This window comes from Protopterus annectens, chromosome 2.part1 (assembly GCF_019279795.1).
Source record: "Protopterus annectens isolate FY-2018-M chromosome 2.part1, PAN1.0, whole genome shotgun sequence".
Lineage (NCBI taxonomy): Eukaryota > Metazoa > Chordata > Ceratodontiformes > Protopteridae > Protopterus > Protopterus annectens.
This window is the reverse complement of record NC_056729.1, coordinates 1556134205-1556147010: the sequence shown is the minus strand read 5'-3', so window position 1 is coordinate 1556147010 and position 12806 is coordinate 1556134205.

Here is a 12806-nt window from a genome sequence, read left to right as displayed (position 1 = left end):
CATGCAAACAGGCTTAAAAAACCTGCTTACTGCTGCTTAAAAGTGCTTACTTCCACTTACCCCGACACTAAATTCTTTAAAAGAATAGAAAAAAGGGTTGATAGGAAAGTGGTGAAAAGGGGCACAAGAGGGAAAGACAGTATGGAAAATAGCTAGGGATGTGCAGGAAGGGTGTAGGGAAGGTCCATAGCTGCCCATTTCTTCTACAGCAACAGATCTGCACATAAACTGAATCTGAGGATAGAGTTGGACACTCAAACCCCTGAGAGAGGGGTGAGGACAACAATAATATGTTGTGAAGCCAATCAGACCAAATTGCATGTGTCCAGTGGACACATGTGTGAAATGGACAGCTATGTATGGGGCAAGATTTTTTTTTGGGTACAGATTGCCCTTTTTTTTCAGGTGAGAGTGGGATGCTGGGGAGGGATAGTAGGTATATTTGGGGAGGTAGATTGGGTAGGTTAACAGACAAGACTAAGAAGACGCATACAGAGGTGATATATGACACATGTGGGGGGTAAACACCTTGATGGGGAGAGATGTTTTGCTGAATCGGAAGCCCATGAGCCCCCTAGTGTAAACATTGGGACTGAGGTCCCCACCCATGAGCAGTCACCTCTGCACATTCACAGCCCCAGAGGTGGCTGTGCTGGGGGCTGAGTTGCAGAGCCAGGCCAACCCTCTAGTTGTGACACTTGGCCGTCGAGCTGGCATAACAGATCTCCAAACTACTGGTTGAGCTTGCTACGTACCACGACCCAGACCTGGTGATGGGTGATAGGTTCCTGTCTGCGCCCACTCCTGGGGAGGGCGAGCCCCATTCCCTGAGGCAGTTGCACCATAAGGTGGTGCAGGACCCAGATGTGCTGCTGCCCAGTGCCACGGCCAGCTGAGGTGGGACAGGTGGGTCCACTGGGACCCGCATTCCCATACGTGCTATGGTGTTTATGTTTTATCAACATATCTGGGTTAGTAGTAGTCCACACATTCCAGGATTAGGTATAACAGCATACATAGATATTAATTAACCCAGACACCAGATATGGAGCAGCTGCATAGCAAACAGAACACATGCATATATGGGACCACAGTGGTAATTACAACAGCATGCAGGTACATTGATGGCACCATGCCACCAATGTGGGAGTATTTAAACATAGCACATGCATATAAACAGATTTAAATAATGATCAAACAATAGGACATATGTCCCAACATTACAGTTAAGTCAGCACGTACCAATTGAGTTGAGTATTTAGTTTATTGTTGCAGATATGGTGGGGGGAGAGAAAGATGTCAATTAACAACTCGTATATTCCTGTAGTTCGCATTACTTTCCTAGTCAGTGCTGTTATCTGTACCTTACAAGTATTAGTACACTACCCTATTGCCTTACTTTGGACAGTGGTATGGCTGCCGACAACTATATACATGAACTGGTTTTACCTGCAGTATACACCTCTTACCTGGTATACCTGTGCAGGAATTGTTTGTTAACACTAACTGTTCCTACACATACTCCCAGATTCCAGGTTGATGTTATGCACATACCTGTCCATCTCTTTTTGCACAGACTCTGGGCATGTATTGACCACATGGAGGGGAACTGGGACATATTTAGACTATTGCCCTTTTAAACCTTTAGTGACTTACAACACTCTTATACAGGATTTATGTAGCACAGTGTGGGTGACAGTGATGAGTGATACCTTATTATTCAGAGCAACTGCAACATTCACAATGCAATGAACAGACAAAGCAATTCCTGTGGAAATAGTAAGAAAAAGGTGTTGCAGCAACCTCCAAAGTAGATAAAAAGTTAATTTATTACAATAATCCAAACAAGTAGTCAAGCGCGCTTTCATCTTGTAACCCAAGATTTCTTCAAATCCCACACTCACAATGCCATACAATACCAGAGTAAACTGTACCAGTACAGGGTATCAATCTTTTATTTCTAGGCACAGTGTTCGTATCCGACGTACCTCTGGGAGCAATGTTTGTTAACACTACCTGAATGTTGCCACACAAAGTACCAGATTCCACATTAGTGTTATGCACATGCATCTGACTGTTACTGTGCACACTCTGGTCACAGCTTGACAACATGGCGGTGTAGATGGGTTATACTTGGCTTATTACTCTCATAACATTTTGGGGAGTTGCTAGAGTGACAAGTTTGTTCTTATAGATGTGTGACAATCAGTTGTACTTCTTGTTTGCTGCCTAAAGATCTGGGATCATCCCACTGATTTCCCAGGGGGACAGGGTGACAGGCAGCAGATATGGGCCGATATACTGGACATTCTGGACATATCTGTACAGTTGTGGGGTATGATTCTGTATGCAGTCTACTACCACTCCCAGGATTCGGACCATGGCTGTGTCTGCTAAAAATAAAACACTGTCCATCACAGTTAAGTGTGCTATATAGATATTGCTGTATATATCTTATCTGATTTCTGTCTATAATTCTCCTGTGATTTTACATTCTGACCTTGTATTACAACACTCTTATACAGGATAGTATTATGCACATACATCTCACTCTGTTACTGTATACACTCTGGTCACAGCTTGACAACATGGGGGTGTAGATGGGACATACTTGGCTTATTACTCTCATAACATTTTGGGGAGTTGCTAGAGTAAAAGATTTGTTCTTGTAGATGTGTGACAATCAGTTGTATTTCTTGTTTACTGCCTAAACGTCTGGGATTATCCCACTGATTTCCCAGGGGGACAGAGTGACAGACAGCAGATATGGGCCAATTTACTGGACATGCTGGACATATCTGTACAGTTGTGGGGTATGATTCTCTATGCAGCCTAATACCACTCCCAGGATTTGAACCATGGCTGTGTGTGCTAAAAATACAACAGTTCATGTCTGAGTCGCTTGTGCTATTTGGATTTTGTTGTCTGTCTTTTCATTGTTTTCTGTCTATGTCTCTCTCAGTTGTACTATATGACCTCTTGGGATTACACCAGTTATATACAGACATTTCTACATATTTATTTATGTTGCACAGTGTGGGTAACAGTGCTTAGTACAACAGTACTATTAAGTGATTGCAAATCTACATTACCATATGATACCAGAGTAAACACATGCAGTCCAGCAGTCAGACCTTTATTGTCAGGCTATTATGCTTTTATTTACATATAACCTATATGAGAGTCTTCCTGCCATATTCTCTGGTGTATGCAGTACATGCCTTAAACAATACAGGTTTTATACAAGCAATTAACTTACTACTACTTTTACATTTATTTCCTATGACAGTACATGCAAGAGTATTACTAACCTGACTTGCATCGCAACCGCTCCAAGTGACATCCATGGGCCTCCTGGTTTGCAGCCCGCATAATTGCCACTGTGAAGGACATAAGAGGAATATTTAGCCATACCTATCCATAATATACATGAGCTGGCAATTATTAAACAGTTAGTGGAGTGAAACTTACACATGACTGGGACCTCCCCTGTCCTCCTAGCCTCTTGGATCCACTAATCCAAGAGATCCCCCCTTTCACCGCTTTAGGTTGGCATTGTGATGTCTGACCTGCTCACTAGTTCGGGGTATGCCAATGGCACTGGTGAGGTCAACGGCGAGACGGTCCCAGGTTTCCGCTTTGTATTGGGAACCCTGGTACTAGCCCTGCAGCACTCTCTGCTCATGGTCTTTCAGAAGGATTCCTGACATGAGTCTGGAATCCTGGATGCCCCAGCACTTTGCTTGAAAGCTCCCACCCTCTCCCATTCCAGACATAGTGCCTACAAGGGGAAGCTACAACCAGTTATGAGATGTATTCCCGCTGTTGGGTTTAAATAAGGCAGATTTCCCGCACTTTGCCGTGATTGGACAGTTTTGAAAAGGCTAAGCTATGGGCAAACCTGCTTACCTAAGGTTGGCATTGTTTAAAGGGGTATACCAATGGGCAAATTGAGTTAGCTAGCCTACACATTGCTTACACCTACTAAGCTGGGCTGTGCAATGCTTAGCGTTGCTTAATATTTAATTTGCATTATATTTGCTTTTTGGCATTGATTTAGTATTCATTACATGTTATATATGTGTTTGGTATCCATGATTCATGTGTACATACACTGTATGGGGTCCTTGTGTTTATTAGGGTATTTTGACACTTTATTAAAATGACACCTCACATCTGGGCTTACTATGGTACTCCAGTTCACATATTTATGTTATGTAGTAGGGTATGCAACATAAGATTGTATATAGATTCCTTTCACATGTTCAGCTTGATTTTCCTATAGTGAGGATTTGTTTGGTGATACCTCAATCTTATGTACTGCTGTGATGGCTTAGTGGTAAATCACTTTGGCTATGGTGTGCAGGATCCTGGATTCGAGCCTTGCAGAGGCTGTTTATTTTGTTGCTGGGCAGAACATTGGCCGTTGGATACAGAGTGATTAAGGCACATTTAAGCAATTGTAAGTGGGTTTGTGTAGGTTTGCGCGAAGGTGAGCAATGTTAACCTCTGGTTAAATATGCTTACAGAGTGTTAGCTTCAATATTGCTTAACCTGTGTGTGCATTGCTTACCCCCATGCAAATGGGCTTAAACCCGCTTACTACTGCTTAAATATGCTTAATCTTGCTTACTAGTGCTTATACCCGCTTACCACCACACTAATTTAGACAGTAATGTCTAATTGTTCTTGGGAAGGTGGTGGATTTGGAAACTGTATGGAGTTATCATTCATTACACATTTTACCTTCCATTTGTATCCCTGATTCCTGTGTACATATACTATATGGGGCACTTGTGATTATCTGTGGACTTTGCAACATTATGACAATGACACCTCACATCTGAATTTAATGCAGTACTCCATTTCACACATATATGTTATTTAGTAGGTAATGCAACTAAAAATATTGGTCATAAAGTGATTTGACATGGAAAATAGAATGTACTAGAGTGGGACTTGAACCAGGAATGACTGCTCATAAGGCAAATGCTCTGCCCACTGCACTATTGCTGTACTGCTTCATTTGCATATATTTTGCTTTTTATCCTCTTGTGCCATTTAAACTGCATTAGCTGTAACTAAGCGATGGGCAAACCTGCACACCTACGGTTAAATTTCATCTGTTTCATAAAAAAAAAAATCTTTATATTTGTTGTTTTAACTATTGCTCGTGTACACGTGGGGGGATGTTGCTGAGGGTATGCGAACACATATGAGCAGTCTCACTCATTCTTTTATTACTACTGTGCTGTTCTTCATTGCAGGGGCATGTATATTCTGAGAGCTCTGCTCTCAGACACGTCCCCTGCACTCTTACATGCTCCGTGTAAGATTAGGAGCTCAGGCAGCGTGCCTTCATTAATATGCATGGCGCGCTGCCGTCCTGCTCTTAAATGGCTGCTTCCGTGCAGGACTAAGCTAGTCCTGCACGGAAGTATAGTGAATCCCGGGGAATGTCATCTTATGTCTGAAGCTCGCTTCCCTTTGATGTCTAAGTATTTTTATTTTACCTTCACTTTCTGGTTGTACAAAAACCACAGTGTTTTGGAAAAGTCAACAATTTCTCTATCTTCTTTTGCCACATCCCCTGTTGGTCAAGGTCAGCCAACAACCTTGTAAAACTCTACGTAATTTTATTTTCATTTTCAGAAACCATTTCTGGCAAACATTGCTATTAATTCTATATGATTAAAGATAGCACCCTCCCATCGAACATAGCCTTTCTAATGTGCTAACTTTAGAGCTATACAGCACTGGGAGAGAAAGAGAGAGAGAGTGAGAGAAAATCTCATTTATTTTCTCATGTTCTCAGTTAATCAGTTAACCTTTTGATGTCTAAGTATTTTTATTTTATAAATTCCGTTATCTTTTCTAAAAAAAAATGAATAAGCTCTAGTCTTCTGATCTACAAGCTCTGGACTTCTGATCCACCTGTACCAGTCATAACTTTCAACTAAGTTTTCACTTTGCAGAGTTGCTTCAATAGCTTGCAAAACATCCATTTACTCCTGCCTAAAAGAAGTATTCTGATGCAAAGCATTTTCATTCTGATCTACCACTGCACTGTCGATGACCATAGTTAGTGTGCCAGCAAAAGTTTGTTGTGTGAGCCAGTGTTGCTGTATTGTAGCAGAACATAACATTTGTTTACATTTCATGATAGCAACATGGTATTGTTTTGCTTATTACCCCTTCTGCCTCTCATTTTTAATACAGGCAATTTGTCATCAGTTTCACCAGGTTTATACACAGTTTTCTTTCTTGTGCTTATGCATCAATGAATTCCTTATTTCCCGTCAGAGAATCTTACTCTTAGAATCAGCACTTCTTTCTTACTGTACACTTTGATGAAACAGCTTTCCCTGTCAGTATCTTACTTTTAGAATCAACACCTCTTTCTTGCTTTAAACAAGAGTTCCATTTTCCTGTTAGAGGGTTTACTTTTAGAATTAGCACCTTACACAAACCTTTATTTTCATGAAATGTCACCAGAGAGTTGGTAAAGGAAATTTGTCATGCACGCACCTTATTTTGTTGCAAGTGTTTTGTTTAATGTGGATAAAGATCTTTTAATTTTGTGCATGTGGAAAACATTTTATTTCTTGAGAATATATTAATTCACAAGAATAGCTTTAATTGTACTTTTAGGCTGATCAATTTGCCAGCTAGTTCCAAAACAGAACCTTTATCTATTCTTGTCAATAAAACAATTCTAAAAATAATTCTAGAGCATTCAACACACATATTGAAGGATTCTTAGCACTTTTGGGGCATATTAAGAACTTGAGACAGTAGTAATAAATTAATTCTTGTTACACCCGGCATTCAAAATGTATTCACTGACATTCCCCAGACTACTGAAGTAGAATACTTAAGGGAATAATTGTTGTTTGACAGAAATATAAATGAAGGGCACTGACAATGTATGCATGTTTATGGAATTAGTCTTGTATAATATATATATATATATATATATATATATATATATATATATATATTTTTGTCTTTGAACAAAATGTTATCATCAAATAAGTGTGGTGGCCATGGGGGCTGTTGCTACCCCAGTTTATCCAAATTCTGTCTTATGTTAGCGGGGATATACATTTTATATTTAACAACATTGTTTTCAGTCAAATGAAGTACTACCTGTGATTCCTGAGGAATATTTTCATTTTGTGGAAAGCCTCTGAAGAAATTGTATTTTCATTTTGAATGTTTACACACCATTATTATTTTGTTAAATTTTAATTATTAAGAATCTAAGCATAAAATTAGTTTTAGATATTTTCATTTCTAAGGAAACCATTCTTCTTCTTCTTTCGGCTGCTCCCGTTAGGGGTCGTCACAGCAGATCAACTGTTTCCATTTCTTCCTAACCTCTGCATCTTGCACTGCCACACCAACCACCTGCATGTCCTTTCTCACCACATCCATAAACCTTATCTTAGGCCTTCCTCTTTTCCTGTTATCTGGTAGCTTCATCCTTAGCATCTTTTTCCCAATAAACTCAGCATCCCTCCTCAGCACATGTCCAAACCAACATAATCTTGCCTCTCTACCTGGGCTGACCCTCTAATATACTTATTCCTAATCCTGTCTATCCTCGTCACACCCAGTGCAAATCTTAACATCTTCATCTCTGCCACGTCAAGCTCTGACTCCTGCCTTTTTGTCAATGCCACTGTCTCCAACCCATATAACATAGCTGGTCTCACTACCTTCTTGTAGACCTTCCCTTTCACTCTTACTGGTACACATCTGTCACAAATCACTCCTGACACTCTTCTCCACCCACTCCATCCTGCCTGTACTCTCTTCTTCACCTCTCTTCCACACTCACTATTACTCTGAACTGTTGATTCCAAGTATTTAAACTCATCCAACTTCACCACCTCTACTCCCTGCATCCTCACCATTCCTCTATCCTCCCTCTCATTCACACACATATATTCTGTCTTAGTCCTGCTGACCTTCATTCCTCTTCTCTCTAGAGCATATCTCCACCTCTCCAGGGTCTCCTCCACCTGTTCCCTACTCTCACTACAGATCACAATGTCATCTGCAAACATCATAGTCCATGAGGACTCCTGTCTGATCTCATCTGTCAACCTGTTCATCACCATTGCAAATAAGAAAGGGCTCAGAGCTGATCCTTGATGTAATCCCACCTCCACCTTAAATGCATCCGTCACTCCCACCGCAGAACTCACTGCTGTCACACTACCCTCGTACATATCCTGTACCACTCTTACATACTTCTCTGACACTCCCGACTTCCTCATACAATACCACAACTCCTCTCTAGGCACCCAGTCATATGCTTTCTCTAAATCCACAAAGACCCAGTGCAATTCCTTCTGACCTTCTCTGTACTTCTCCATCAACACTCTCAGAGCAAACATTGCATCTGTAGTGCTCTTTCCTGGCATGAAACCATGCTGCTGATCACTAATCATCACCTCCCTTCTTAACCTAGCTTCCACTACCCTTTCCCATAACTTCATGCTGTGACTGATCACTTTAATCCCTCTGTAGTTACTACAGCTCTGCACATCACCCTTATTCTTATAAATCAGTACCAAAACACTTTTTCTCTATTCCTCAGGCATCCTCTCACTTTCCAAGATTTCATTAAACAATCTAGTTAAAAACTCCACTGCCATTTCAACTAAACACCTCCATGCTTCCACAGGTATGTCATCTGGACCAACAGCCTTTCTGTTCTTCATCATCTTCATAGCTATCCTTACTTCCTCCTTGCTAATCCACTGCACTTCATGATTCACTATCCACACATCATCCAACCTTCTCTCCCTCTCATTCTCTTCATTCATCAACCCCTCAAAATAATCTTTCCATCTGCTCAACACACTCTCCTCGCTTGTGAGTACGTTTCCCTCATTATCCTTTATCACCCTTACCTGCTGCACATCTTGACTAGCTCGGTCCCTCTGTCTAGCCAATCAGTACAGGTCCTTTTCTCCCTCCTTAGTGTCCAACCTTTCATACAACTCTTCATATGCCTTATCCTTAGCCTTTGCCACCTCTCTCTTTGCCATGCACCTCATCTCCTTATACTCTTGTCTACTTTCTTCATCTCTCTGACAATCCCACTTCTTCTTCACCAACCTCTTTCTCTGTATACTCTCCTGTACTTCTTCATTCCACCACCAGGTCTCCTTGTCCTCCTTCCTCTGTCCAGATGTCACACCAAGCACCTTTCTAGCCATCTCTCTTACTAGCTCTGCTGTAGTTACCCAGCTATTCGGTAACTCTTCACTGCCACCCAGTGCCTATCTTAACTCTTCCCTGGACTTCACCTCACAATTACACTTTTTCAATTTCCACCATTTGATCCTTGGTGCTGCCCTCACACTTATCCTCCTCTTCATGATCACCAATGTCATCCTACAAACCACCATCCTATGCTGCCTAACTACACTTTCCCCTGCCACCAATTTACAGTCTCCAATCTCCTTCAGACTGGCCCTTCTACACAAGCTATAATCCACCTGTGTGCATCTTCCTCCACTCTTGTATGTCACCCTATGCTCGTTTCTCTTGTTAAAATATGTATTCATCACAGCCATGTCCATCCTTTTCACAAAATCTACTACCATCTGACCTTCTGCATTCCTTTGCTTAACACCATACCTACCCATCACTTCCTCATCCCCTCTGTTCTCTTCACCAACATGCCCATTGAAATCTGCTCTAATCACCAGTCTCTCACCCTTGGGTACAGTCATCACCACTTCATCCAACTTACTCCAAAATTTTTCTTTGTCATCCTTCGCACACCCAACTTGTGGAGCATATGCACTAACAACATTCATCATTACACCATCAATTTCCAGCTTCATAAACATCACTCTATCCAACACTCTTTTCACCTCCAAAATACTCTTTGCATACTGTTCCTTCAGGATAATGCCTACGCCATTTCTCCTCCCATCCACACCATGCTAAAACAATTGAAACCGCCTCCAATACACCTAGCCTTGCTCCCCTTCCATCTGGTCTCTTGCACACACAATATACCAACCTTCTTTCGGTCCATCATATCGGCTAGCTCTCTCCCTATACCAGTCATACTGCCAACATTCAAAGTTCCGACCCTCACTTTGACAGTCCTAGCCTTTACCTGCCTTTGGGCATGCCTTCCCCCTCTTCTCCTCCTTCGGCCAACAGTAGCCCAATTTCTGCCAACAGTACTGGTGGCGGTCATTGTTAACCCAGGCCTCAACCAATCCGGTATGTATTTCTGTACTGTTGTCTGCATGTATGATTTGGCAAAATTTTATGTCGGATGCCCTTCCTGATGCAACCCTCCCCATTTATCCGGGCTTGGGACCATCACAAAGAAATGCACTGGCTTGTGCATCCCCAGTGGCTGGGTTATCTCTAAGGAAACCATGCAAGTTTTTTTCCTTTTTTTTTTCCCATCTCTAAGAAACCATGCAAGGAAAAATATTTATTGACAGCTATTTATTGTAAAAATGCATTTTTGAATTCATTCTTATATTTTTAGTAGTTGCAATCCAGCTAACTTAAAAAGCATATGGTTAAAAACAAGCTCTACTTTATTTTTTGGTGAGCATGAAGTACTTGTTCAGAAGTTCAAAGATAGAGGTTACCCTAACTATTTGTTGAAGCCTGTAGTTGATGAAATGAGAGTAAGGTTTATAGTTGTTAACCAATATTAAAACATCCTTTGATCAAGGCCTGCCATCCTGCAGCATGCATTAGGTTTGAAAACATCAATGTTTTCCTAAACCATTACTCCATGGATATTAAATCTATTAAAGATGTCATGTTCTGGAATTGGCCTGATTTTGGTGAATCATCCAAATTTATAAAAATAATCTCTGGGAATTGTGTTCAGAAAATGCTTGAATTTGAAAGTTTTTAGCTCAGATAGGGCAAATAAAAACAAAGAAGGCTTTATGGGGAAATGTGGTAGATGGAAGCTCTGAACCTGATGATTGGTGTTTATCCTATAGGGAATGGAGCATTAGGGAGATGCAATTTTACCATTGGTGGGGTGGTTCATATCACTTGTTGCCAGTCTTGTGATGCCTTTTTATAATGGCAAGACTGAGATGAGATTGCAACAAAGGATTTAAAAACACAATTACAGTGTTAAACCTGTGACAACAATACCATTTTTTATTATGAAGTGCTTTTAAAGTTTTTTTTTATTATTTTGGAAAATTTCATCAGTGTATAAGAAAAGGGATTGGAGAAACAGGTTGGATTTCAAAGAACCGTTGTAGCAACTGAAATGGAATGCTAATGTTTTCTCAGGGTTGAATGATACCATCTCTTTTATCAGTGTTCTTAAATTTAGAGCTCCCATGTTAAAAGTGAGGCTGCAGCTTTAAAAAACTCACATTGACATCTATATATTATTGACTCACAGTTTGATAACATCATTGTTCATAGGTTCATAGGTTCATAGGTTTATACTAGGCTATCTGCTCTAAGGCATTTATAAGCCTAGCCCAAAGTTATGTGGCTTACGCCACCCCTTATGTTAGAAATAATGTGCCCATTAGTTTGTTGTCCCTCTGTCCAGCAGTGACACAGAGATGATTCCTGGGGTAAACCTACGATCTCCCATCCACCGGTCAAGATTTCTCTTGAACAGAGCCAGCGAGGTGCTCTGCCTCACATGGACCGGGATTCTATTCCACAGCATGGGGAGTCTCTGGGTGATAAATCTATCCCTCCAGCACGTCCTATTTATATCCGTGCTAAGGTTTAAGTCACTTGCTCTAGTGGTTCTGGTGGATTTGGATTTTTTGAGGTGGAGCATGTCCATTAATTCCGGGTTGGCCATGGCCTTGTATGTCAGGCACAGGTCACCTCTGAGCAGATGGTATGCAACTAAATAGAGTTGGAGTTTCTTCAGTCTGGCAGTATATGACAGGTTTTGGAGTCCCTTTATCCTTTTGGTGAGGAACTTTTGGGGTCTCTCCAATTGCTGCAGGTGTCGGCTGAGATACATCCCGAATGGGGCATTATACTCAATCATTGGTCTGATAAGTGAAGAGTACAGGGGAACAATGACCTCACTTGATCTGGATGTGAATCCCTTCATGATCAGATGGGCAATGTAGAAGGTCTTTCGAACCACTTTAGCAACGTGAGTGTCAAACGAGAGGCCACTGTCAACCTGGGTACCCAGGTCCCTGATAACCTCTTCTGTGCTTAGTGGGTTGCCACCTATATGGTAGCTTGGGGTTACCTTGTTTTTCCTGAAGGGTATGACTATACACTTTTTTGCATTTAACTTCAGGCCATGGCTCTGGCACCAGCTATCAGTTTCCGTGAGACCCCTCTGAAGGATGTCTGTGTCCGATGTACTATCCACTATGGCACCCAGCTTGCAGTCATCCACAAACTTTGTCAGCCATAGTCCTCCTATGTTTGCCTGTACTTCTGAGAAGTAGATGCCGATCAATAGGGGGCCAAGGACTGAGCCCTGTGGGACACCACTTGTAACTGGCTTGGAGTCTGAAATGGCTCCAGCAACTCTAACCCTGTGGGTTCTGTCCTTTAGCTAGTTTGCAACCCGTCTTGTGACATATGGGTTTACATTTAAGCTGGTAAGTTTCTCTATGATACCCGAGTGGGGTATTGTGTCGAAAGCTTTTGCAAGGTCAAGGTAGGCTGTATGGACTGCCTTTCCCTCATCAATGGCCTTGTTAACTGTTTCGAAGAAGTCGACCAAGTTCAAAAGGCAAGATCTGCCCTTGACAAAGCCAAACTGGGTTGGGTCCAAGGTCTGCAAGTCCCCT